The 27960-nt window shown below is 37.2% G+C and overlaps 1 long non-coding RNA gene across 1 annotated transcript in view; it reads right to left on the bottom strand.

Annotated features, from left to right (window-relative positions):
• Window positions 1-27960, bottom strand: part of LOC110346355 (uncharacterized) — a 355871-nt gene that overhangs the window by 274698 nt on the left and 53213 nt on the right. Inside the window, exon 3 of the long non-coding RNA XR_002390343.2 lies at window positions 18599-18683. This is a non-coding gene — a long non-coding RNA (uncharacterized LOC110346355). The remainder of the gene's footprint in view (window positions 1-18598; window positions 18684-27960) is intronic.

Here is a 27960-nt window from a genome sequence, read left to right as displayed (position 1 = left end):
GTTGTGATCCTCATTGTCTTTTCCGAGGGTATTGTCTAAAATTTTTTGGAGTGCCGGTTTGGTATTCATGAAGTTCCTGAGGTGCTCTTTATCATGAAAGTATCTTATTTCTCCATCCATTTTGAAAGATAGTTTTGCAGGGTACATCAATCTGGGTTGGAGGCTGTTTTCCTTTAGGGCTTGAAATACATCACTCCAAGCTCTTCTTGCCTTGAGGGTTTGCATTGAGAAGTCTGCTGTGATTCTGATGGGCTTTCCTTTGCATGTGATTTGTTTCTTTTCTCTCACTGTTTGTAGAATTTTGTTCTTCTGTTGGATTTCTGGGATCCTAACTATTATATGCCTATGTGTAGATTTTTTTTGATTAAGGCTAGCTGGAGTCCTATATGCCTCACTTATCTGTATGTCAAGTTCTTTTCCCCTCCTTGGGAAGTTTTCTGCCATCACTTCTGTGAACAGTTTTTTTATGTCATCTGCACTCTCTCCTCTTTCTTCATTGACTCCAATCAGCCTTTTGTTATTCTTCTTTGCATCGTCTAGCAGCTGCTGGATTGATTTCTCATGTTCCCTTACAATTTTAAAGCAATTTTTCTTTTCCTGGTCACTAATTGCAATCTTATCTTCTATATGTGAAATTCTATCCTCACATTGGTTCATTCTGCTGTGCAGACTTTCCATGGAGTTTTTAATCTCTTGGAAATCTGTTTGTATCTGTTTTATGGATTCCATTTGTTTCCTATGTTGGGATTCCATCATGTTCCTCAGATCCTCTATTTTTTTAATCTGTGTCCTCTCTAGATTTATTAATCATGTCTTACACCATGAACACAATCTTTGCTGTTATCTGAGTAATTATTTCTGATTTCATTTTTCCCAGATCCTCTTTTGTTGCCAGTTCAGAGAGTCCAGGTGGTTGAATATTAGAGTGTTCCATCTCATTTCCCTTTGGGGTTGCTGTAGGTGATCTGAAAGTCTGTTTTTGAGGCTTGTTTATGTGTCTTCTCATTTCCATGGGGGAGGGGGATGCTTCTGGTGCCCACGCAGCTCACCTTCTCTGCCCTAGGAGCTTGGGACGGCAGAGGGGGAGCTTCCTTCTGAGTGCTGGGACCAGCTGAGCATCACTGCCCTAGGAGCCTGGGATGGAGGCGGGGAGCTTCCTTCTGGGTGCTGGGACTGGCTGAGCTTCTCTGCCCTAGGAGCCTGGGATGAAGGCGGGGAGCTTCCTTTTGGGTGCTGGGACTGGCTAAGCTTCTCTGCCCTAGGAGGCTGGGATGGAGGTGGGGAGCTTCCTTCTGGGTGCTGGGACCAGCTGAGCTTCTCTGCCCTAGGAGCCTGGGATGAAGGAGGGGAGCCCCCTCCTGGGTGCTGGGACTGGCTGAGCTTCATTGCCCCACAATAAGTAATTATTGAATAAATTACATGAAATTAAAAAAAATCAGACTGGCATCCGTATCTCCTCTTCAAAAATAAAAGCAAATGAAATATTTTAAGAGAAACGGTAATGACACAAGAATTCAATAGACAAGAGATGATATGTAAGGGCAACAAAAGGATGTGTCCAGATATCCAGTAACATGGAGAGTATAACAATTACTAACTCTCCCTAAAACCTTTACTCAAGGAAGAAATCCTGCCAACTAAAAAATCAACCAAGTAACAAATTCAAATAGCAGAATAACCAGGACCAACATAAAATTATGAAGAAATAAAAGGCTTTCTATTAAATTAAGGATAAAAACAAGAATTTAACTATCATAATTTTAGTTAATTTAATATTGGTCCAGATTTCCTCAAACATTTGTGGGCTCTGGGACAAGAGAACAAAAGGAGACACACATTTCACATGACTAGATAGATAGAAATTACAAACTAAGCTAAAAAGATGCTAATTAAAATGTTTTATCGCATAGCTTGACAAATATGCCTACTAAAGTGAGAGAAGTACTCATCCTAGTTTCTTCTTGATGCAGTATGACTGCTCAACAAATGAAAGTAGCACAGAGGATCATCCACAGTCTAACCCCGTTTGTTTCCACCTACTCAGCAGCACTGATTTCAAAAAATATTCTTTAAAACTATGTGAAAATATCAGACAACTATATTTAATTATTAATTTATCTGCCTTGGGACTACATTGATGAGACAGACACATGCTAAAGGAGTAATAGGATAAAAAGGTACACAACTGATAAATCACTCTAGATTTGTTCCACAAATTAATTCCATTACTTAATTTTGATGAAGTCATCGATAACTTTGTTCTAGTCAACATTTTCCCATGCTTTGTGTTCTCCTTACAGGAACAACAACTTGGACTGCATTCCTTGAGTCATTGCAGGTCTTAGATAAATTTTTCATAATTTCATCTGAAGAAACTTCATTGTGCTATGATAATAGAAACTGGAAGTATCAATAAAGGTCTTAAAGCAATGTTAGGAGTCAGAAATGTTCATGAATTCTCCATATTATGTTCAAGCAATGTAATGGGTCACATATTTCAATTTATCTTAACAGAAAATGCTACAAAATACTTATTTTCTTTTCTCCTTTAAATCAATGTCAGATACAAATAACTGTATTTATTTTCATATACAGTAATAGATCTACTTACCTACAAAATTTAAACTACTATGAATTGTTTCATATTACAAAATATTCCTTAGCTGCTATGTGCAACTATTACAAGCAGGGTGTTAATTCATAAATTCTCCTAGAACTATGAATTAGGACTTGAAGAGAAGCAAGAAAATGGATTCTCAGATCAAGAAATACTATGCAAAATCTATTCCTTTTATGTTATAATGACAGAATAGTTCTTTTAGTTAATTAATATGTCTTGTTTTGTGACCATGAGCTTACACTGTTCAAAGCTTCTTTTTACTCCAAAGAAGTTTCCATCAATGTTGGTAGTCACACAATTCCCAGAGTTTCACAGCGACTCAATCCCCAAAATGTTTCATTGACTTTTGTTTAAGGGCTTCCAACAAGAGGTGGGGAAAACATTTCTTATTATAAACTCTTGGGGCCTAAGTCACGTTAGACTGAAAAGTGAGCACTTAAATTTACAGAACATGCTGTATCAGCATTGAGTACAGAATCTCAAGCTGCAGTTAATAAATTAATTTTTTGTGTGCTCTTAAGCAGGACCCTAAAGGATGAATCTCAAGCTGAGAGCCTCCTTCGCAGTGCTAACCAGTGTATGTAGACAGAAAAAGCTAAGAGTTAGAAACTTTGGAGAGAAGAAAGTGAAAGTATCATGACTATACCCAATTCTCTGCCTAGAAAGTACAATTATATTGGCAGAAAAGCTATGAGAATTACTTAAATAACCTGCTCAGTTAGAAATATTGTTTTGAAAGGCATTGCACAACAAAGGCAGAGCAAGCAATAAAACTATTTCTTAAATATCATTCACAAAAGGAATAAAGACAACAAAACCACATTAAATACATATGAATAAAATGAAGAGATATAAATAAACCTAAAAAATGCTATTAAGTGGTGCAAAAAGGGACTTTACCAGAGAAATAACTAGTGTTGAACAGTGTGCTAAACCATTCTATTTTCAACTTGGTTAAACTAAAACTGGGTTCCTAAACTCCTCTTTTCTATTTGGTCCTGAGTTAGAATTGGCCCAAAATGGTACAGCCTGCTTTGGATTAGGAGGTGTAAGTGAACCAGCAGCTGTTGCTCTTTGAAGCCAATAATAGTTACATGCAGTGACAGATACAGCATTCCAATCCATTCCAGCTTGTCCTACCTCTCTTCTGATCTATGTCTAGCTTTTTCCCTAATTGCTGACAGTGGTGATCAATACTTGTCCGAGCCTATCCCCAGACACTTGGATGCTGTCTTTGCATGGCACATGAGCTTTACTACCATAGCTGGGAGGGGGACACATTCATTGAGGATAACAGCAGATCTCCTACATTCACAAATTAAAGCACAAAAAATCTTTGAGATTGGAGAGCAATACATTTCTTTCATAGATGAAGGAATTGATGTCCAGTAAATATTGTAACTTGCCCAGGGTCATATACTGGTGTTATACCTGTTCCAGCACCCAAAATCCCACTCTACTCCAGAATGGTCCCTTCCCTATGCCCTTTCTACACCAAATCCACTTGAGAAGCAGCCTCTCTACCCTCTGAATCTTCGCTTACAAACTGACCTCAACATAAAGAAAGAAGAGGGCAAAAGCAGAGTCGTGTTCACACTGTCTCAGCACCTGTGCTGCTCCTCTCCCTGGAACACATTCAAGAAGTACTGACCAAGGGAAGAAAGGGAAGTGCTTATTGGCAACAGTTACTGTCAGCTCTATTCAGTGGAGCAAGAATTTATAAAAATAATTTTGTTGAATGTGTCCCTCATCTGTTAATACACAAGTATTTGATTTCTATCTATTCTAATAAATTATAAGGCAAGATAATCTTATTCTTTGAAATTAAAGATTTGGTTTTCTAGTATAACTGAGCTTTTTTTCTTCAATAATTAATATAGTCATTGAACAGGAGGCATTTCTTTTTTTCACTCATCACCAAGAGGCAAAGGAGTTTACTTATAATTAATGATTCAAATGTTCCGAGGCAGGCAGCCTGCACTTCACCTGAAGTGCCATTTCATCTGCAGGAATGTGACTCCCAGTTCACGATGCCACATTGAAACCATATGCTTCTTTCACAGAAAGGTAATGGCATCATAAAATTAAAATTTAAGAGATCAGAATGTACTAATAGAAATGGGTACTTCAAGGTCATGGTTTTTTACAGCATCTGTTGTTTCTTTGTTTGTTTGGTTGGGTTTTTTCATACCAGGGATTGAACTCAGGACCTTGGACTTGCCAGGGAGGAGCATTTTTACAACATCTTGAACAAAGAAAATTCTCCTTGAAGCCATCAGGCTGGTCAAAATATGACTATGTCATAATATCATCTTCTCTATGTGTACGTCTCAGATTTTTAGGAATTTTTCTGCCCTCAGTGTCCCAGTGTCATTGAAGTTTAGATCTCAAATATTTCCTAAACCTTCTCAGCATTCTCAGTAGAGAGCATCTATCAGTGTGTTCTCATCAGTGGCATTTGCATAATTCAGCTGCAAAAAATTCCTTAATATTCCAGAGAATCCCATCAGCAGCTTCCACTACATTTCTACAGCATCCTTGGTCATTACTCACAGAGGCAACAAAATCATCCTCACTTTCCCACACTGAGAGTCTGCTAGGATGGCCACAGCCTGGACACTTTCTCCAGAAAGTAAGCCGTGACAATTGGAGGGTTCATCTCATCGTCTCCTGTTTCTCAGGGATAGCTGTCCTTCATCTTTTAAAGTCGTGAAGACCATTGTTTCACATATTTTGTCCATTTTTCATTTATTTCAGACAAAAAAGTAAATCTAGTCTCTCATGCTTCACCTTAGCTGGAAGCAAAAGTCAGTAATCAGTTATTTCTTTCAACCTGATATGAACACAATCTTGGCTTTAAAAAAATAAGATATAGATTTTTTCCCCATTAAGTTTATTGGTACATTTTTGGTATACAATACAGTTACATTTATCATTGGGATCTTGTACCGTTATATGAGTCTCTTGGTTCTTTTTTTTTTTCCCCTTCCCTTGCCCTCCCTTCACCCCCTCTACCCATCTCTATTTGCAAAGACCTTGTTTCCATATTTTTTCCGCTTCTCATATTTTTTCCTTTCCCTTTTATCCCTTCCCCTACCCCTCCCAATTCCCCTGCTCTTTTACACTTTTTCTTCCTGTTACACAATATCAGTTGTATATTTTTAAAATTACAATATAAAGATCTAGGAGACATTATCACAGATTTTACAAAATTTTAAAGGATATAGAAAGCATATTACAAAAATCTGTTTTGAAATAAATTTGACAACTTCTAAGAAGTGCCTTGGAAGACAAATTAATGAAACTAACTCTGGAGGAAATATAAAATTTGAATAGCACCTATTAATAAAAGTATATTCTTAGCTTGAAAACCTACCTATATGACAACGGCAGGCTCATAAACATTTTAACTGATAAATTATATCAAACATTTAAAGCAGAAAAAAAACCCAAACACTTCTCCCCTCATTTTTGGAACTCAACATTGTGCTAATCCTAAAACTGGATAAAGATAATAGAAGAAAAAAGTATGAACATAGATAGAAATTTGTTTAACAAAACAAACTATTGGAAGTCAGATCTGGCAGGATGTAGAAAGTGGTTTTATTATAAGGATGGCAGTGTTGGTTCAGCATTGGAAGATCCACCCCCAAAAGTCATCATTTTAACAGAGGAAAGGAAAAAGCCATATGATCCTGTCACTAGTTGGAGAAAAAGTATTGGACTAAATTCTACAGCTGTTCATGGTAAAAGCTATCAGGAGACTAGAAGTAGAACAGAAACTTCTCAACAAATTAAAGATATGTACTCCATACTTCCAGTGAGAACGCCTTATATAAATGGAGAAGATACAATGTTTTCTCCTTAAGGTGGGGAACAAGGGCAGATATGCTTACTCTTTATCAGTCCATTAAACTTTGAAACCTAAGCCCCACCAAAATAGTCTGGTAATAAAATGACACAACTAGGATAGGATTGGCATGGCAGAAGCAAAATCTTTATATGTAGATGAAATGATCATCTACAGAGAAAATAATAAGAAATCTCTAGGAGCCCCTAGAACTTGTACTTGAATTTAGCAGGATTAGAAAACACAAGGTATATATAAACATTCAGTATACTTGCTATAAATGAAGAACTGGATATTGAAATTTAAAAGTTATGTAGGAGTACAAAGAACCCAGAAAAGCCAAAAATAAAAACAAAAACAAAAACAGTGTTGGAAGACGTTTAGCACCCAATTTTAAGACTTCTTCTAAAGCTACAGTAATCAAGGCAGTGTTGATGTAAGGAAAGACATATAGATCATTGGAATAAAACAGAGAATCTAGAAATAGAACCACACATATATGGTCCACTGAGTTTTGAAAGATTATTTAACATTAGCATTTTATAGAATATAAACTCAAGAGCCGAGGAAGAGATAGTGTCTTCAGCAAATGGCACTAGAACACCTGGTATCCATATAGAAAAAATTAACCTCAACCCTTTTTTTCCATACATGAAAATAACTTGAAGGGATCTATGAACCTAAATAAGAAAGCCTAAAAGTATAAAACTTTAAGAAGAAATTATAAGGGAAAATATTTATGAATTCAGGGTAGGCAAGAACTACCTAGGATACAAAAAACATGATGTATAAAAGAAAAAAATTGCTAAATGAGATTCCATCAAAATTTAGAACTTTAAATGACATCATTAAAATGAAAATTAGTCCTTAAATAGAACATATTTACAATGTATATAACCTATGAGCAGAATATATAAAGAATTCTTAGAGCTCATTAATAGACAACCCAATTAAAATGTAGACATAAGATGATAAATAGCCAGTATAGCACAAGGAATGGTGTGCAACTCTAGAATCAGAAAAGTACCAATCAGTACAATAATGATTGAATTCTACACTCATTAGGGAGATGAAGTCAAAAGTTTTAAAAGCCTTGTCATGACTGTTTCTTTTTGTTGGATTCTCCCCCTTTGGGTTTAATTTGTCACGCCCAATGGATTCACTCTGCTGGGTTTCCTGGGGTTGTGATCCTCATTGTCTTTTCCGAGGGTATTGTCTAAAATTTTTTGGAGTGCCGGTTTGGTATTCATGAAGTTCCTGAGGTGCTCTTTATCATGAAAGTATCTTATTTCTCCATCGATTTTGAAAGATAGTTTTGCAGGGTACATCAATCTGGGTTGGAGGCTGTTTTCCTTTAGGGCTTGAAATACATCACTCCAAGCTCTTCTTGCCTTGAGGGTTTGCATTGAGAAGTCTGCTGTGATTCTGATGGGCTTTCCTTTGCATGTGATTTGTTTCTTTTCTCTCACTGTTTGTAGAATTTTGTTCTTCTGTTGGATTTCTGGGATCCTAACTATTATATGCCTATGTGTAGATTTTTTTTGATTAAGGCTAGCTGGAGTCCTATATGCCTCATTTATCTGTATGTCAAGTTCTTTTCCCCTCCTTGGGAAGTTTTCTGCCATCACTTCTGTGAAGAGTTTTTTTATGTCATCTGCACTCTCTCCTCTTTCTTCATTGACTCCAATCAGCCTTTTGTTATTTTTCTTTGCATCGTCTAGCAGCTGCTGGATTGATTTCTCATGTTCCCTTACAATTTTAAAGCAATTTTTCTTTTCCTGGTCACTAATTGCAATCTTATCTTCTATATGTGAAATTCTATCCTCACATTGGTTCATTTTGCTGTGCAGACTTTCCATGGAGTTTTTAATCTCCTGGAAATCTGTTTGTATCTGTTTTATGGATTCCATTTGTTTCCTATGTTGGGATTCCATCATGTTCCTCAGATCCATTTTTTTAATCTGTGTCCTCTCTAGATTTATTAATCATGTCTTGCACCATGAGCAAAGTCTTTGCTGTTATCTGAATAATTATTTCTGATTTCATTTTTCCCAGATCCTCTTTTGTTTCCAGTTCAGAGAGTCCAGGTGGTTGAGTATCAGAGTGTTCCATCTTGTTTCCCTTTGGGATTGCTGTAGGTGATCTGGAAGTCTGTTTTTGAGGCTTGTTTATGTGTGTTCTCATTTCCATGGGGGAGGGGGGTGCTTCTGCCGCCCACACAGCTCACCTTCTCTGCCCTAGGAGCTTGGGATGGCAGCAGGGGAGCTTCCTTCTGGGTTCTGGGACCAGCTCACCTTCTCTGCCCTAAGAGCCTGGGATGGAGGTGGAGAGCTTCCTTCTGGGTGCTGGGACCAGCTGAGTTTCTCTGCCCTAAGAGCCTGGGATGGAGGCAAGGGAGCTTCCTTCTGGGGGCTGGGACCGGCTGAGCTTCTCTGCCCTAGCAGCTTGAGATGGCAGCATAGGAGCTTCCTTCCAGGTGCTGGGACTGGCTCACCTTCTTTGTCCTATGAGCCTGGGATGGAGGCAGGGAGCTTCCTTCATGGTGCTGGTACCAGCTGAGCTTCTCTGCCCTAGGAGCCTGGGATGGCGGCATGGGAGCTTCCTTCCAGGTGCTGAGACTGGCTCACCTTCTCTGCCCTAGGAGCCTGGGATGGAGGTGGGGAGCTTCCTTCCAGGTGCTGGGACTGGCTGAGCTTCTCTGCCCTAGGAGCCTGGGATGGCGGCAGGGGAGCTTCCTTCCAGGTGCTGGGTAAGATATAGATTTTGATGGGGATAAGGAAGAAAGGCAACCTGGGTTCAGATTGTGTGATGGAGAGAAGTGTTGGACATAAAAACCCAGGAAGGCATCCAACACTATTCTGCTGTAGCTCACAATTTTTTTCCTAGAGATGACTTGGAAAATGGAGTTCAAGAACTTTCAGACTGTGTCAAGGCTAATATTTATGATTTAGCATTTAAAACAATAAAAAATCCATACCACACTAAGACTACTCAGACTTTTCTCCACAAATGATAAACTTCCATGAAGCCACCTTCTTTATGACTGGTCTGCACTTGGAAGCGGGTAGCTGTCTGCAGGCTGTACACACTCCTATATGGAGACATGGGCAGCAGCTGGCAAAATGGAATAGAATTATAGGTGCCCCTGTGTTGTGAATCTGATCCCCATCATCTCCTCCCACCATCTTCCTCAGTGTCTCAAACCAATCCTTGAAAGAAGATCGTCATTCTAGCTTCCACACCTCTTATTTTCATTTCCCTAAAACGTGAAACACCTGTAGGAATGAGCTTGACCATATATCAAGATTCCAAAAGTGCGATGAACAGAGGGAGCACTTGAAGTTTTTAATTATTTGAGTGCAGTCTTCCAGTACTAAGAAACAACTATTTACATGTCTGTGGTGTTTTCTTTATATAGATACCAGGAGTTGGCCCAAATGCAGTGACAGGTTAGAAGAAAAATCCTTGGTAAAATAATAGACACTGATACATTCCAATGAGGAGATGATCTTCTCCAGTTCCTGCCCATGGTTAAATGAACCAGTCCTTATGTCTTTATTTAAATAAAAAGTAGATTTCTGTCATCTGAATGTTAATCCATGCAAATCTCACAGATGTTATTTGAATGAACAGGAAGCTGTCAGCATGACTCCATTTAAACAGCATGTTGCCTGGACTTTTGTGCATGAGAGAGCAGGGCTGAAATGTGTCAGGTGTGGATATGTCAGATGATACACTGAGTCAGAGTGTGCTCAGAGGGGTGAGTCTGATGATGCAAGCCATTCAGAGAAAGAAAAAATACCAAAAAATAAACATGCCCTCCTTGAAGCACAGTCTCAGTCACTAACCTACACAAGAGAAAAATAAGACCACCATGCTAAGAGTTAGGCTGACTCAAGGTGTGCCAGGGGACAGGACAACCTAAGGAGCTCTGCTCTGCCCTTAACCCAGGAAGAATAACAGTGCTTAAGATATCATTTCTGTATGAAGTATCTATATGTAAGGACTGAGTGCTATACATACAGCTTCTATATAGTTAAGTCCAAGTTCACTTCCAAAAACAAAATACACAAGCACCAACTCTTCCACACATCCTTAGCCATATTCAACTACAGTCTCTGGAACTTTATCCTAAAAGTTTGAGTTCAGAAATTACCAAGACAATTATAACTAGGGTCCAGACCCCAAAAAGAATCTCCATGATGCTTGTAAAGTTTGCTGCCAAAAGCAGTGTTGGGTAAGTATAAGCTCTTAGTTCCAACCACCATCCACCCTCCTTGTGCAAGTAGAACATACTCTCCACATTCCTATTGGATTAGCTCAAGTTAGAAGATTTGCCTTAATTTCTTGCTTAGTAGTCTAGTTTTCTATCACAGCTGTTGTGATTAATAAGGATTTTTTAAATGGCTAACTATTTGAAATTCCTTCCTTATAGAGAGATGAAGTCCTGCTTCCTCCACTCTTGGAGTTGGTTTGGAATAATGAGATGGTATGGAGAATTTATGACACCTGTTACACATCTCAGCACTGCCTATATTTTCCTGCTGATGTCACCATCTTTCAGCCTGGACCATCACTGAGCTAAAATATATACTGGGCATCAGAATACAACTTGAAGGCAAACCCCAGAACAAATGTTATCTCCAAGTCCACAGAACTTGGAATGACCCACAGATGAGTGTCACACAACCTATAAATTCCCAATCTTAATTTTGTGTTTGGATAGTTTCAAGCACATATACCAGTATGTGCGTTTTCATCAAAGACTCAAGATTTGTGGCCCAAAAGAACTTCAAGATCCACCATTCACAACAATGGTCCATTTGACCTGTTCTTGTCTCTCCTAATCTTAATTTCTTCTTCCTTCCTAAAGATAAGAGCCTCTGAAATCTCAGAAAGTACTATTAATAGCATTGGTTAACTAGAGAGAAATTTCAGAGCAAGTTTTACAGGTCAACTACATCATTCAGAAATGTTCCCTTGTTATGGTTTGGGTCTAGATCTGTCCCCAATGCCTCATGCAGTCATAGGGCTTCTTCAGAGGTGGCTGGATCTGGGATTAAGGGTGTGTGATTACTAAACCAGTACACTGATTTGGTTTGGCACCACCCTAATCTCAGTAGTCTAGATAAGATAAAAGGGACAGAAAGAACCTGTTAAGGCTCTCTTCTGCCTTTGCTGTCTTCCACCACCATGAACACTTGCCCGTCTGCCATTCTGCCTTGGAGACAGGAAATTATGGACTGAAACCTCTACAAACTGTACACCAAATAAACCTTTCCCTCTTTAACTTTGAGTGTTAGGTATTTTGTCTTTAACAAAAACAAAAGACACCCCTTAACACTAATTTCTTCCTCACATTTACCAGTGTTGTTAAGAAAAATCAATAATTGATATCATTTAATGATATGATATTCTGAAACAGCTCCTTAATGGTTGTTTGATTTTTGCCCAATTAAAACATTGTTTTCAAATTAATCAAAATGGCAGAGGAGGGTGCCAATTTTCAAGAATATTCTCTGCCCACAAGATTTGTTTCTTCTCCTTTGCTTTGTTTTTCACACTATTTAAAGCAACCTAGTTTGAAGGTGGAAATATCCAAACTTGGTCACAGTTGACATGAAAGAATGTAAATAAGTGCTAATTAACGTCTTCATTTGAACAGCTCTTCTCAAGCTGAGTTTGTGATCTTCAGAAACTAAAGCTCTCTTATCAATCCACAATTCAAGACTGGTCTCAGTTGGTTTTGGTTCCTGTTATCGATTCCAGTAAATTGGTTGACTTTTCACCCACTTTACTGGGGTACAGTTGACAAATAAAAATTGTATATGTTTAAGTTATATAATGTAATACCTTAATATACCTATACAGTGTTAGATGATGACCACAATCGCTAATTAATATATTCATCATCTCATAGTTATCACTTAAAGTATATTCTTAGCAAATTTCAAGAATAGAACATTAACTATAGTTCTATGTTATATATTAGATCTCCAGAACTTATTTATTATTAAAGTTTATATCTTTGACCAAAATCCTCCCATTTTCCCCACTATCTCTCATATTTTAGTAACTACTATTTTATTTTTCTATGAGTTCAATTTCTTTAGATTATATATATAAGTGAGATCATGCTATATTTATCTTTCTGTGTCTAGGTTATTCTACTTAGTATAATGCCCTCTTGATTTACCTATGCTGTTACAGATGACAGAAATTACTTCTTTTTTAAAGCTGAATAATAATATACCACTGAGTGGGAAAGCTAATTAGTCAGAAGTAAAAACAAAATAGAGTACAATGTCAGATACAATAGGAATGAGATTAAAGTTTGAAATTCTGTCTAATAATATTTTTCTTTTATATTACAATTATTGATAGTATATTTTAAAAGTATGTATTTGAGGGCCAGGAGTTTAGCTCAGTGGTTTCGCCATCTGCTATGCAAGTGCAAGGACCAGAGTTCGATCCCCGGTACCAAAAAAAAAAGTATGTATTTGAAAACTTAACTAACAAATATTATTTTTCTTTTACTACAACATGAGTACATTAAATTACAACTGTCAACAAATGAGATTCTTTTTAGCTATTTTTGCTAGAAAAAAATCACAAAGATCAAGGATATGCATATCAGAATTTGTATTGTTCTATTTTGTTGTTGATTTTTCAAAAAACACCTCTCTTTTTCTTTCTCTTTCACACACACACATACAGACACATACACACCACATTCTCTATTTTTTTCCCCTGTAGGGAATTGCACCAGCATTTCAGCACATTGTTAGTACAAAGCAAAATAAGCCTTATATGTGAAAGGAAGTGGACCATGGCAGGGAATGCAGTCTGGACCAACTTTAAAGTGAAATTAAAAAATAAAAATAAAAAAATAAAATGAGACCAAAAAAATAAAAATAAAAAAGAGCATAAGCAAGTATTTAGGTAGGAAGCTGAACCAGGAAAGGGGTGAGTTGTAAAGAAGTAATGGAGAAATATTCTGATAATCTGAGACTTTCATATGGCTGAGAGAAAATAAAGGTAGAAAAGGAAGCAGCAGTTTCAGCAGCTGAGGTTTACTCTCCCCTCATCACTCTTCAAACTTTCCCCTCCTGTTTTCACAGAACCTGTTAAAAGACAGTTAGAAAATGAGTGATAGATGAGACAACTTTGAAAATGCAAGAGGAAATACAAGACCTTGGGGAAAGAATCCCCAGGGAAGAGTAGGTAGAAGGATCATGGAAGGCTGAGCCCAGAGAGCCTTCTTTGGGTAGTTATTCTAATGAATGGGAGCCATCTGCTGTTCCGGCCAATGTCAGCCAAGCAAATACCCTGGCCTCTCCCCCATATCCATGGTGGAAATGCTGTGAACATCATTACAGTGATGTTAGCTAAGCATTTCCAAAGTAATGTTCCTGATTAGACACTACTTTAGCAGAGGTTTCCTCCTACTTCCTGTCTTAATAGCATAGTTCTGTTGTCATATAATTTTACACTCAAACATTTGAAATGTTCATTTGCCTTCAAATGCAAGGGTGTGTGCATGTGTGTGTATGTTCTGTCTAGTTTATATTACTGAAAGTAAAAATAGAGAATTTTTCTGTATTCCTTTAAAAAGTAAGCCATAAAAATAATTGAAAGGCAAACTGTTTCTTAACCAATGAGGAAATCAATCCAAAAAAGTGAGTAAAGAGAGGACAAAGGTTGGTTTGTAGCATTCATTTCTGTAAAACAAACCAGACTATATTAACTGGAACAAATGACCTTTACTATGTTAATAGGAAAAAGGAAGTCAACATCTCAATATTGACAGTTTTGCTTGGAAATCTCTCCGAAATTTTTAACTTAGTTGGTACAAATGTTTTCTGCCAGTTAAAATTATGCAATATTCTCAGATTAAATTATTCTCAGCAAATACATCTTGGAAAAAATTAAATCATGTTTTTTAAGTACTTAAGAATATCTTAAGTAGGTCTAACTACTAAATGTTCCTTTAAAAAATCTCATAAAGAGCTTCTAAATTGCTATATTAAAGATATTGAGAAAAAATACCAAGAAGTTTCTCCAGTATCAAAAAATAAAATATATTAAATAGTTTCTAACAGTGTACTACTAATAATTTCTTAAGCCTGAAAGTTTCTAAAATTATTAAAGTTATTTTATGTTGATCAGTTTGGCCTTCTTCTCTGCTATACACAGAAATACAATCAAGAGTCATTACCCTAATCTATGCAATAAAATTTCATCAAGTTTCTGTGAAAATAAAACAATAAGAAAGTTGAAGGGACAAGAAGCACACAAAAAATGTAGCATAGGGCCAGGGATTTAGCTCAGTGGCACCACGCCTGCCTTGAAAGCACAAGGTCCTGAGTTCAATCCCTGCTACCAAAAGAAAAAAAGTAGCATAACTCACAGTTCTTAAGAATATGGAGCTCTAGATTCACATTATTAAGTTCAAATCCAAATAGTCACATCCCAGCAGTGTGACCTTGGAGCACTGACTGATCTCAGTAGGCCTAAGTTTCATTTGTAAAATGAGGATGATTAAACAAGTATCACAGGGATACTATCACAGTAAAGGAGGAAACCACAGAAAGGATTTAACAAAACAACTGTCATGAGATATGCATTCAATAAGTAGGCATGATACATGCATTCAATAAGTATTATGATAAATCAGTATTATAAGTAGATTTAACCTTATCATTACTGAAAATTAAAATGAGATTTTATTTCACCAAATTATAGTGAAAAAATTAGATAGTATCCAGTGTTGACAAGAAAGGGAAGAAACTGGTGCATATATACATAACTGGGGAGAAATACATATTGGTTCTTCCCCTCTGGAAAGGTGAGGATTCAAGAGAAGGGTAGAAAGTGAATTGTAGGAATGAAGAGAGGAAAAATATGTATATGCAGCATTCCCAAACTCTTCTTACTAGGAGACATTTTTTCATCATCGTCATTTGTTATATTCCACTCCTTGCAAGCCATACTGTAAGTTTTCCATTTAGGTATTATATTTGACAAATCAAGATAAGATAAAAGAAACTGAATATCTACCTTATTTTTGTATGAAGATTTTTTTACTAATCTAACAACAGACAGTACTTTTCTTTTAGTAAGCTGCTGTTGACCATTAAATTAAATTTATATTTAAGAAAATAACCATGTGGCATCCATTGATTCTTTACTGTAAATAAGTGTGTAATATATAGTGTTCTCTCTCTGTCTCTTAATTTTTCCAAGACTTCATTCCTCTGCTTGACTCAGACTAACTTCATACATGATGGTGAGGAAATTCCCTCAACCACAGCCTTTAAACAAATAAACCAAACATAAAAATAATAAACTGTTTAGAAGAATCAAAGCATAGCAGGAAGAAAACTGTAGTCTAGTCCCGAAGCCTAAGCTGTGCCATTTTGAGATCTCAGCGAGCCTTTTAATTTGGTTAGGATGAAAGAAAGTTCCTCTTTAATTTTTGAAACAACTTTTTATTCCCACAGTGACTATGACAATACAAATGCTCACTTTGTAGAACCCTACATGGATCTCACTCTAAATCTAACAGGGAAAGACCGTAATGGATCAATGTTGAAGTGGGTTCTCCAATGTTATTCTAGGAGGAAGGTTAGCAGGGAAGAAAGGGAAAGGCTATGATTTTTAAAGACCATCAACCTTCTCCTTTACAAGGAGAAACAAAGGTATCATAAATGAAGCCATAGGAATCAGTTTTTGCTTTTTCATTTTTTATTGCACCTGAAAAATAAAATCAAGAGGATTCAATTTGGACAGGGCAAAATAAGGCTGGCAGTGGAGATGGAAGACACCTCGGGCCTAAAACTATCCCAGACCCAAAGCTAGTGTACAAATACTCCCTAAGCCCTTAGATCTGTGAAACAGATATGAAGCACTGCAGTGATGGGTGGTTTAAAATTCCCTCTTCTTATTCTTGATGCTCTAAGCACTGACTCAAGCGACTCAATGAGCATTTACTATTTTGCCATCAAAGATCTGGCTCCCAAAACGAATTTTGTTCTAACTTGCTCTATAAAAACATTCAAGCAGGCCAGGGATTTAGCTCAGCGGTGCTGCTCCTGCCTTGTAAGTTTGATCCCCAGTACCAAAAAAAAAAAAAAAAGTTGAAGCTTCACAGTGCATTAACTATTGTTATTCTCTTATTATTTTGTTATGAAATTTTGTTTTATTTTTTCATAAAATCAAAAAAGGAAAAAAAAGTTCAAGTTTCCAAAAAAGAACCAGAATTGTTTCCTCCTTGCTTTTTCCTTCCAATGTAAGTACATTACTACATTTCTACACATACTTTCTGTGGCAATCTTTAACTCTGTAACTCTTAATGTGGATTAGGACTCTGAGAGCACTGACCAGAAGCTATGTCTTCAATTGTTGTACACAAGATGAGGAACAACCAATTCTAGGAGAGTCTGAGCCTTGTAGAACAGAGTTTGGGGGTACTATTTTTATCCTCTAATAACAACATCACCTCTACTGTGATTTTAAGGAAAATTAGAGTCCCCCCAAAGACACACCTTCCTAGAATTATTACTACAAGAAAGTGTCTTCTAAGTTTCTAAAGACTCATTTCTCAAACGAGAAAGCCTACAAGCGACTCCAAGTGAATGTTCCATAGACTCCCTGAATTCTCAAGGAGTTAGTCTGAGAAACCCTGGGAACAGCATGCGAAGTACACAGACTGCTCACTTAGATCACTGCAAATGACAAGTGTCTACTATTACTTGATTTTATGGACAATGAACTCTGAGAAAGTGTCCCAAAGTAATAAATGGTGTTATTTAAAAATTAATTAGCTAATATAACATTTTTGACTTTTATATATTTTAAGATTCAGAAACTGTTGATGCCTAGTTTGATGTCAACAGGGCAGAGTTAGCTATAGGCAATTTTTTAAAAAGTAAATATTTTCTGTGGCCCCTCCAAACGTTGTTTACTCTATTCTTTGTCTCTGTGAAGACTCCTCAGCACTTGATTCTGTCTTAACAGCTGCTAGTGGACTGGGCATGCATGCGTAGAGTCTTCCTCTGATTGGCCCTCCTTAAACTGGACTTCCTTATTTACATATAACCTAACTTCACCCTAACTTCTAATTAAAAGCTTATTTTGTTATATTCTACTCCTCTTAGGCTTTTTTAGCTTAATTTATTATCAAGAAGTTAAATTCCATTAACCGTGACTACTCAGTGATTCTAATATTAAACACTAGCATAATAAAAACAAATTTATAAAATTCATGGTATTTTTGCACACAACCCTTTGCCAAGCTAGTGACCAAGCAATCTTCACCAGCACCCCTGCTTCAAGCATCTGAAGCAAAACCAGTGTCACACATGAAGGCCCGTGCTCTGTTCTGAGCACACAGATGCCACCATGAGAAAATGCCCTAAACTTACTCTTCGCCCCAAATCAAGTCAATGGAATGATTTATAGATGGAATCAAAGAATTATAGGTGTTTGATGTTACATCCTGCATTCTTTTCTTTCTCTTTTGATAAACCCTTGATGGTTTTATTTCACAGCATCGCTGAATACAGTTAACTGAGGTGCCCAAAGTCCTGGTATGCTCAGACCTGACTCTTAAAGTAATTTCAAGGAATTATTATAAAAGAAATTTTTATGCCTATTTCATCTGAGAAAAAAAAGTTTAAAACTTTTCAGGATAGAAATCCTGGCGAGGATTAAAGAGTGCATTTGACTAGGGGTGCTTTTTATTATTGCATCTCTTGAGAACCTAGGTATAGCAGTAGTGACTAGGTTTTAAATTTGATAGAAGCAAAAGAGATCTTTTAGTAGGTTTTATTCTTTCTCTTAAAAACTAAATTACTATTTTGTAACTCTTTCTTGTTCTTTTCCAGTTTTGTTGCTTCAACACACCGTACCTAAGCAATAAATCTCTCTTTGGTCCCCAGTTCACAAATAGAATTTTGTGTTTTTATCTTCTGGTAAACTAAGACAACTTCCTTTTCTTTCTCTTCATGCAACCAAAATTCTTGGCTTTGATTTGATCAATAGAATAAGACTACTGGATTAGATCACAGAGGTTACAGAAGCAATAATCTTTAGTAAGTAGCTCCTATCTGCTGAAACACTCAAACCTTGTCAGTAGGGGCCTTTCAGCTTGTGCCATTTTCCTGTTACATGGCGCAGACATGGTGAGCACCACCTGTGATATGTGAAGTCCTAAGAAAAAAATGAGAAAGTGAGAAATATATTAACTGACAGATATAAAGGAACAATAGACAATTCAATAATGTATAGTTGGAGACTTCAATATTCAACTTTAAATAATTGATTAAAAAAAACTGCACCAATTAGCAAAAAGCACACACAAAAAACAGAAGACTGGAATAGCACTACATACAAACTAGACTTAATAAGTATCTACATCATGTTCCACCGTTGTGGCTTGTATCTCAATGTCTCCCCAAAGTCTCACTGGATCATAGGAGGGGCTTTTCAGAGGTGGCTGGATCTAGGATTTGTGCTGCTGGGATCAAGGATGTGATGCTGGGATTGATTAGTGGTGCCATGCTAGGATTAAAACTCCCCCACCCTGGGTGTGAATGCTACCTGCCCTAAGGGTGGTTACACTGGATAAGATACAAGGGCCAGAAAGAGGGTCGCTGCTTATCGCTGTTGCTTGCTGCTTCTTTGCTACTTCATTGCCTTGCTGCCCTCTGCCATGCCACTATCCTTTATATAGATAAAAAGGAGAGAAAATAAAATTACTAGAATTAGAAGTGAAAGAGGAGACATTACTACCAACATTACAGAAATAAATAAATGACTATTATGATTCCAAAGGATACTATGTGTGCCAATAAGTTAGATTACTTAGATGAAATGGACAAATTAACAAAGACATGAACTACTAAAACTTACTCAAGAAGAAAGATTGAATACATCCATAAGTGAGAGAATGAATTAATAATAAAAACACTATTCGCAAGGAAAGACAAGGGCCCGATGTCTTCACTAGTGAATTCTATTAAACATGCAAAAAGTTAACATCATTTCTCCACAAACTCTTCTAAGAAACAGAAAAACTGATTATAGTAACATTTATAAAAAAACCCTACACATCAAAACTAAACGGAATTCACCCCAGGAATGCTAAGTTGGTTTAAAACTGAAAACCAACTGATGCAATGTTATGTCACTATAATAAAAAATAACATTGTCATCTCAATAAATATAGAAAAGCATTTGAAAAAATTCAACACTGATTCATGAAAAGAAACTCAGCAAAAAAGAATGGAAATGAACTTTCTCAACTTTATAAAGGGGATCTAAGAAAAATAAACAGCTAGCTAACAGTACACATAATAATGGGATAACAAAATTGTTTTCTGTGTTTTCATAGCACTCACCACAGAGCACAACACTCCAATCATCAAAATGTGTGGGAATTTTCTTTCACCAACAACCAACTCTATATCAAACTGGGTATCCTACAGTTTCACTCAATTCTGCCACTGTCTCTAGGTCAGTTTGAGGGCTCAGTCTCTTAAGACTAACTCCACCTCAGACACTAATTCCCAATAGTTGGTTTTCACTTATTTTTCTGACTGACTATACATTGGGATTTCCCACAATCTCTGGATTCAATTAATTTTCTAGGATGGTTTACAGAACTCAGAGATACACTTACATTTATTTCATTGATTACAAAGGATCATAAAAAGAATACAGCTGAACAGTTAGATGAAAAGATGTATTGGCTGAGAGATGCAAGAGCAGGAGGAATGTGGAGCTTCCATGGTTTCTTTGGGCATGCCACCCTCCCAGTACCTCCCTGTATTCAGTAATCTACAAGCTTTCCAAATCCTGTCCTTTGGGGCTTTTATGGAGGCTTCATTACATTTGGGGAATACTAAAACTATATCCAAACTATAGCAGCCCCTTTCCTTAAATCCAGACTTTATGTACAAAGACTATATGAGGGGACTTCTGCTCATTTTCCTAATTTTATATACCAGCTTATTTACTGGCTGGGACCCTTTCGCCCTTCCTAAGATGCTATGGTTTGTGTTTAAGTGTCCCTCCAAAGCCTCATGCAGATAAGGTGGGCAGTTGAATCTGGAATGTGTGATCCTGGGGTTAAGGGCATGTGACTGCTAAATTATTTCATGTGAGTGATTAGTTTGGCACTGCCCTAATCCTAGTCCTAGTCTGAATAAGATAAAAGGGGCAGAAAGATGCTGTTAAACTCTCTTGTTAACTTTGCTACCTTGTGCATGCCATGCTGTTTCTCCTCTGTGATGCCTGTTTGGCATCCCTGCCTTGGAGCCAGCCAATTATGGACTGAAACCTCTACACACTGTAAGCCAAATAAACCCTTCCCTCTAACTTTGTGTGTCAGGTATTTTGTCTCAGCAATGAGAGAAGAGTAACTAACACATAAGCCTTTGGCAATTCTCTGTTCCCTGGATCTGGAGCCTACTCCCTGACAGGGCTACGATTGGAGGACTGGTTTTACCAAGGTTCTTATAAGTCCTACCATGAACATATCTCTCAGAAGTGCTCCCACAAGGGATTGTTGTACCCATGCCAAACAACTAGCTGGGATTCCTTCAGAATTATGATATCCTTGGCTGACTGTAAGTTTACCATCCTCTTTAGGGTATTACCATTTGGCCCGATGACTTCCCCTTCCCCTCTTTGGAGGATTAGCCATGCAGTGTACTTAATCTTTGTCATATCAACCTCATCTTACTGCTTCAGGCTTCTCTCTACTATGCCATATGTTTAAACCTCACAGATAATGACCATCTCCTCAGGAGTTAAGAGTTATGTACCCTCTCAAGGACATAATCTTCTTACCCCTTTTCAGAGACAAAACTGGAGATCCTTATGTAGTAAGGGGTAGTGATAATATATTAAATTATAGAATGGGGATTTTAAGAAAACAGATAGAGAAATTTACATCCAAAAACTAATAGAGGAAAAAGAACTGAGATTTGCTTTGTTTATAGTCAGCAAAGTCAGGGTGATTTTTTTTCTGTTTATTTTGTCACTAAATGAGGAGTTCCTAAATATTTTATAAGGAGGGGTCGTTCTGGCCTTCTGAAGTATTGCAGCCACCAAGGCTGGTACAGGGAGGATGCCACAGTGCAATGAGTGTGCAGCAGAGGAGCTCATGCCAGAACATCCTGTTCTGCTTCATGATCACGTGAACCTACTGTGGAAAGGGGAATCCTGGCAAGGAGGAGGGCAGCTAGTGGAAAATTGTTTAAAAATCTATCAAATGAAACAATGAACAATTTGTAAAGGAAACGAAGAAACAATTCCACTTATCATAAAAAGTTTTTTAAATTACTTAGGAATAAATGTAACCAAGGAGATGAAAGACTTGAACACTGAAACATTAAAAACAATAACACATTATTAAGGAAGGCACAAACAAATAGAAAGACATTCTATGTGTTGTGGTTTAGCTCAAGAATGTTCCCCCAAAGGCTTCATGCACTTATACATGGGGCTTTTGGAAGAGGACTGGGCCATCGGGGCTCTGAGGTTGTTTTTTGGAGGTAGGGCCAGGGCTGGGGAGGCAGGTCCTTCTCCAGCTCCGCCCTGACATGAGCAGTTTTCCTGGGCCTGGGCCTTTCCAATATGCCACTCTGCCTTGGAGCTGCTGATCATGGACTGTAACCATGAATTAAAATAAGCTTCTTCTCCTTTAAATTATGAGTATTCAGTATTGTGTCCCAGTGACATGAAAGTGACTAAGATGCCATGTGCATGGACTGGAAAAGTTAATATTCTTAAGGTGTCCATCCTTCTCAAAGCAATTTCCAGATTCAACTCAATGTCTACCTAAAATTCCAATGGTATTTCTGCCACAAATAGAAAAATTCATTCCACATATGGAATTGTCCATATGTGGACAATATTGTCCACATATGGACATTAAAAGAAACATGAAGAGCCAAAACAATTTTGAAAAACAAAATAATTTGTAAAACTTGGATTTCTCAATTTCAAACAAATTAAAAAGTCACAGAAATCCAAGTTGTGGTACTTGCATAAAATAAAAAAAGAGGCCGATCAAACAGAATAGAAATAAGCAAATACATAGTCCCAGTACTACTCAATGGTGAAAGGACAGTCTCTTCAACAAATAGCGTTAGGAAACCTAGATATTTACATGCAAAAGAATGAATCTGGGCGTTTCTGTTAAAACATAAAAAATGAACTAAAATGGATTAAAGACCTAAAGGGAAGTCCCCTAACTACGAAATTTCCAGGAAAAATTGAGTAGGAAACTTTCCTCACAATGGAACAGTCAATGATCTCTTCTCTGTGACAGCAAAAGCACAGACAACATAGTGAACAAAAGATAAATGGGACTACAGGTGTTAATTGGTATCCAAGTTTCAGGGCCTCCCATCAATAACTCAAGTCTTCCTATGCCCACGTTCCTTATAGAATATGGCATAGAATTTGCACATAACATATGTACATCTTCCCATGAATTTTAAATAATCTCTAGATTTCTTATAATACCGTACAATGTAAGTCCTACACAAACAGTTTGTTATACTGTGTTGTTGAGGGAATCATGACAAGAAAAAGTTGATACATGTTCAGTACAGACACAGCTTTTTTACAGCTATTTCTTATCTGCAGTTGGTTGAACCAATGAATGCAGAACTCACAGACATGGAGAGCTGACAGTATATCAAACTTTAAATATTTTATGCAACAAAGCTCAAAATCAACAGAGCAGAAAAATAGCCTATGAGAAGAAAACATTTACAAGATATATATACTTGTTAAAGTTAATATGCAGAATAGTTAAAGAACTCCAACAATTCAGCAGCAGAAAATCAAACAGCCCAACAAAACACGGGTTAGATGATTTAAACAGACATTTTTCCAAAAAGATATCCAAATGACCAACAAACAATGTTCAACTTTACTAACCATAAAAGAAATATAAACAAAAACCACAATGAAATACTAACTCATCTATCAGGAGAGCTACTATTTTTAAAATCACAATAAAACTAGTGTTGAAGATGTGCAGAAATTAAAATACTTTAATTTAATACACTGTGGGATTATAAATTGGTGCAACCAGTATAGAAAAAAGTATGGAATTTCCTCTAAAAGTTAAAGGTAGAACTGCCCTATGATCCAGGAATCACTCACTTCTCAGTGAAATTGAAGAATTGAAGGAAAGGTCCCAAAATGACACTTGTAAACCCACAGTCCCTGGAGAATTATTTACAACAGCCTAAAGGTGGAAGCAACTCAAATGTGCACTTAACACATGAATGGATGCACAAAATGTGGTATATACAAACAGTGGAATATTATTTGTCCTCAAAGAAACCCCATCATGTATTATATCATGAATGAACTTTGAAAGCATTATGTTAAGTGAAAATATGCCAATCACAACAAAAACAAATATTGTCTGATTCTACTTACATAAAATATCTAAAGTAGGCGGGCAGAGCTCCCAGGACTGATGGAGCCCAGCTCTGTCCCGCTGGCTATGCCTCCTTGCGACCAAGAGCTTGTAAGGACCCCCCGGGCACGCCCACCAGTCACCTGTGGACCCGCGGGGGAGCATGCAACAACAGAGCCCCTCACCCATGCTGCCCCACCTCTGGCCTCTGGTCTGTGCAGCTACCTGGTTCCACACTATAGAGGGACAGGGGGACATAAAGGCCATTGTCCTGAGCTGCAGAAGTGAACAACAGAGAGAGGGCCTCTCAGGCTCCCTGATGATAACGGAAGCCCACTGTAAAAGTGAAGAGAATCTCTGCAGTAAAGGCACACCAGACCACCACATTTGGTAAGGTGGAGGAATCATCACCTCCCATCAGAACCTGGACTATATTCAGGGGAAAGGCAGCTGGAACCTGCAATAGAAGCTTGCACAGTTCAACCCTGCAGGAGGACAGGAAGCTCAACTTGGGACCTGTAGCCAGAAATCTGCCTGAATCTCACGGGTCTGTGACTGGCTTGCTGAGACTCATTGACTTATAACTGCACACTGCTACCCACGTTGTCTATCGTGACAGAAGAGAGATACCCTGAAGGAGTCCCTTCATTTTTATCCTTTATTTGTTATTTTCAAAATTATCACTATTTTTTTTGCTCTTATTTTTAATTTTTTCCTTCTTTTTCTACTCTTTAAAAATTTTTATTTTTCTCTTTCTACGTTCTTTTTTCTTTCTCTCTCTGTCTCTCTCTCCCTCTCTCCCTTGCTATCCCACATTGTTCTTCATCTCCCTTTGGGTTCCTTTTCTGACACTAATTCAGATTTCTTCTTTATTTTTCTTTTCTTCTCTTTCCTTCTCTTGACTGTGCCCTCTGGCATCACTGTTAACATTCCCCTATCCTTCTACCTACCTATCCCTCCCTCCACAACTTCTTCTAACTCCCCACCCCAAAGGGTAAAGTTGCTATATTGAAGAGTTTATTCACTATAAACATATGTTGGGTTGGTCCTTGATTTTGATTTAATTCACACACTTAAACGTGATAGATTAATAACTACCACAAATTGTCATTTTCTAAGATGTACTTGATGCTATAGTGTTGCTAATTGTATCACTTGTGCTAAAGCATTGTGATTGATTTAATCAGTTGTTCTTCCTGGTATAATGAAAATGAGACAGCCTCAGAGCCATTAGAGACTCAAAACCTAAAGACCAGCTATATTTGGAAGACACCTCTGAGAAGCAATCATTCCATAAGTGTTCTAAATACATCAACAAAGATACTTACAATAAACAACTTCAAAGTATCAACCCAGGAACTAAACCAAGGACAGTACCAAAAACAAAAATGAGAAGACATTTAAGTAAGGCACAAACTGAGACTTCAACCCCACAAAAGGCAAATTCTGGAGGAAATGAGGTGGAAAAGTCCGATAATCAACCACCTGGGCACCTTGAACTGATAGCACAGGAAGTAACAAAACAGATCAATGAGGATCTAGAAAAATTCAAATCACAAACAATCTCCCAGATAACTACAGAGATGATGAGCAGAATGAAAGACATGATTAGAGGCTCTAGAACAGAAACAGATAAAAAATAGACGAGCTCAGAAATATGTTAGAAGCCATGAATGCCCAGTATAAGAAAGGAATGGAAAGCATGATCGCCCAACATAAGAAAGAAATGGAATCCATGAAACAGACTCAAATAGATATTCAGGAGATCAAAAACTCCACTGAAAGCATGCAGAGCAGATTAAGGGAATCTGAAGATGGAACATCAGATATAGAAGACAGGATTTCAGTTAAGGACCATGAAAACAGAGATTTCTCAAAAATAGTAAGGGACCATGAGAAATCAATCCAGCAGCTGCTAGATGATGCAAAGAAGAACAAGATAATACTGATAGGAGTCCATGAAAAAACAGGAGAATGTACACTTGACATAAAAAAAACTGTTCACAGAAGTAATCGTAGAAAACTTCCCAGACAGAAGTGAAGAATTGGACATACAGATAAGTGAAGCATACAGAACTCCAACTAGCCATGATCAAAAAAAAATCTACACCTAGACATTTAATAGTCAAGATCCCAGAAACCCAAAAGAAGAACAAAATCCTACAAGCAGTTAGAGAAAAGAAACAAATCACCTACAAAGGAAAGCCCATCAGAATCACAGCAGACTTCTCAACACAAACCCTCAAATCAAGGAGTCCCTGGAGTCAAGCATTTCAAGCCCTAAAAGAAAATAACGTCCAACCTAGATTGTTGTATCCTGCAAAATTATCTTTCAAAATCAATGGGGAAATCAGATAATTCCATGACAAAGAACACCTGAGAAATTTCATGAATACCAAACTAGCACTCCAAACAATTCTAAGCAATATCCTAGTAAAAAAACAATGAAGGTCACAACTCCATGAGGCCCAACAGAGGGAAGCAACCAGGCAAGGTAAGACACCAAAGGGAAAGGGGGAAAAATAAGAAATAAAAGAGCCAACAACAGTAAAACATCATGACAAGGATGAGTCAATATCTCTCAATTATAACTATCAATGTTAACAGCCTCAATTCACCAATCAAAAGAAGTAGACTGACAGAATGGATTAAGAAGCAAAATCCAGGAATATGCTCTATACAAGAAACAGACCTAGTTCAAAAGGAAATTCATAGCTTGAAAGTAAAAGGATGGAAAACAGTTCTCCATGCCTCAGGAACCCAGGAAAAAGCAGGTGTAGCAATCTTATTTGCAGACAAAGTAGATTTCAAACAAAAACTAATTAAGAGAGACAAAGATGGTCACTACATCCTTGTGAAAGGAATAATCCAAGAAGAAGAGATGACAATCCTAAATATATATATGCACCAAATACGAATACCCACAACTATACAAAACAAATATTAATGGACATGAAAAACCAAAGAAGCACTAATACAATTGTAGGAGGGGACCTCAATACCCCACTATCACAAATAGACAGATCATCTAGACAAAAAATTAACAAAGAAATTCTAGAACTGAACCAAGCTATGGAACAAATGGACTTAATATATGTTTACAGTGTTCCACCCCACAAAATCAGAATACACATTCTTTTCAGCTGCACACGGGTCATTCTACAAAATAGCCCACATGCTAGCTCGCAGGGCATGTCTAAGTAAATGTAAAACAATTGAAGTTACCCCTGTATATTATCAGACCATAATGCAATAAAATTGGAGATCAATGACATAGGAAACTGCAAAACTCCCACAAACATATGGAAATTAAATAACACCCATCTGAAAAACCAATGGGTCACAGAGGAAATTAAAGAAGAAATTAGACAGTTTCTACAAGTAAATGGAAATGCCAGTACGACATACAGGAATCTATGGCGCACAATGAAAGCACTTCTATTCATAGCAGTCAATGCCCATATTAGGAAAACAGAAAGAACTCAAATAAATAACCTAATGCAGAAACTCAAGCTCCTAGAAAAAAAAGAACATAAGAAACCGAAAGCTCATACAAGAGAGGAAATTATAAAGATCAGACCAGAAATCAATGCAATGGAGACTAAGAGAATGATATAAAAAATTAATGAATCAAAGAGTTGGTTTTTTGAAAGAATAAATAAAATCAATAAATCTTTAGCCAACCTTATCAAAAAAAGGAAAGAAATGCTCAAATCCATGCAATTCAGAATGAAAAAGGTGAAGTCACAACAGACCCAGCATAAATCCAGAGCATCATCAATACGCACTTCGAGAACATGTACTCTAATAAAATGGAAAACACAGAAGAAATGGGCAGATTCCTAGATACATACGAATTGCCAGTTAAATAAAGAAGATACAGAAATTCTAAGCACCCCAATAACAATGAGTGAAATTGAAAAATGTAACAAAAAATGTACCAACAAAGAAAAGCCCAGGTCTTGATGGCTTCACTGCTGAATTCTACAAGGCTTTTAAAGAAGAACTATCACCATTACTCTTTAAACTCATCAAGGAAAT

The sequence above is a fragment of the Heterocephalus glaber genome, unplaced genomic scaffold, assembly GCF_053883595.1.
Source record: "Heterocephalus glaber isolate CG9 unplaced genomic scaffold, H.glaber_assembly_v1.0 deba00000347, whole genome shotgun sequence".
In the NCBI taxonomy this organism is placed as follows: domain Eukaryota; kingdom Metazoa; phylum Chordata; class Mammalia; order Rodentia; family Bathyergidae; genus Heterocephalus; species Heterocephalus glaber.
This window is presented reverse-complemented; position numbering and strand designations above follow the sequence as displayed.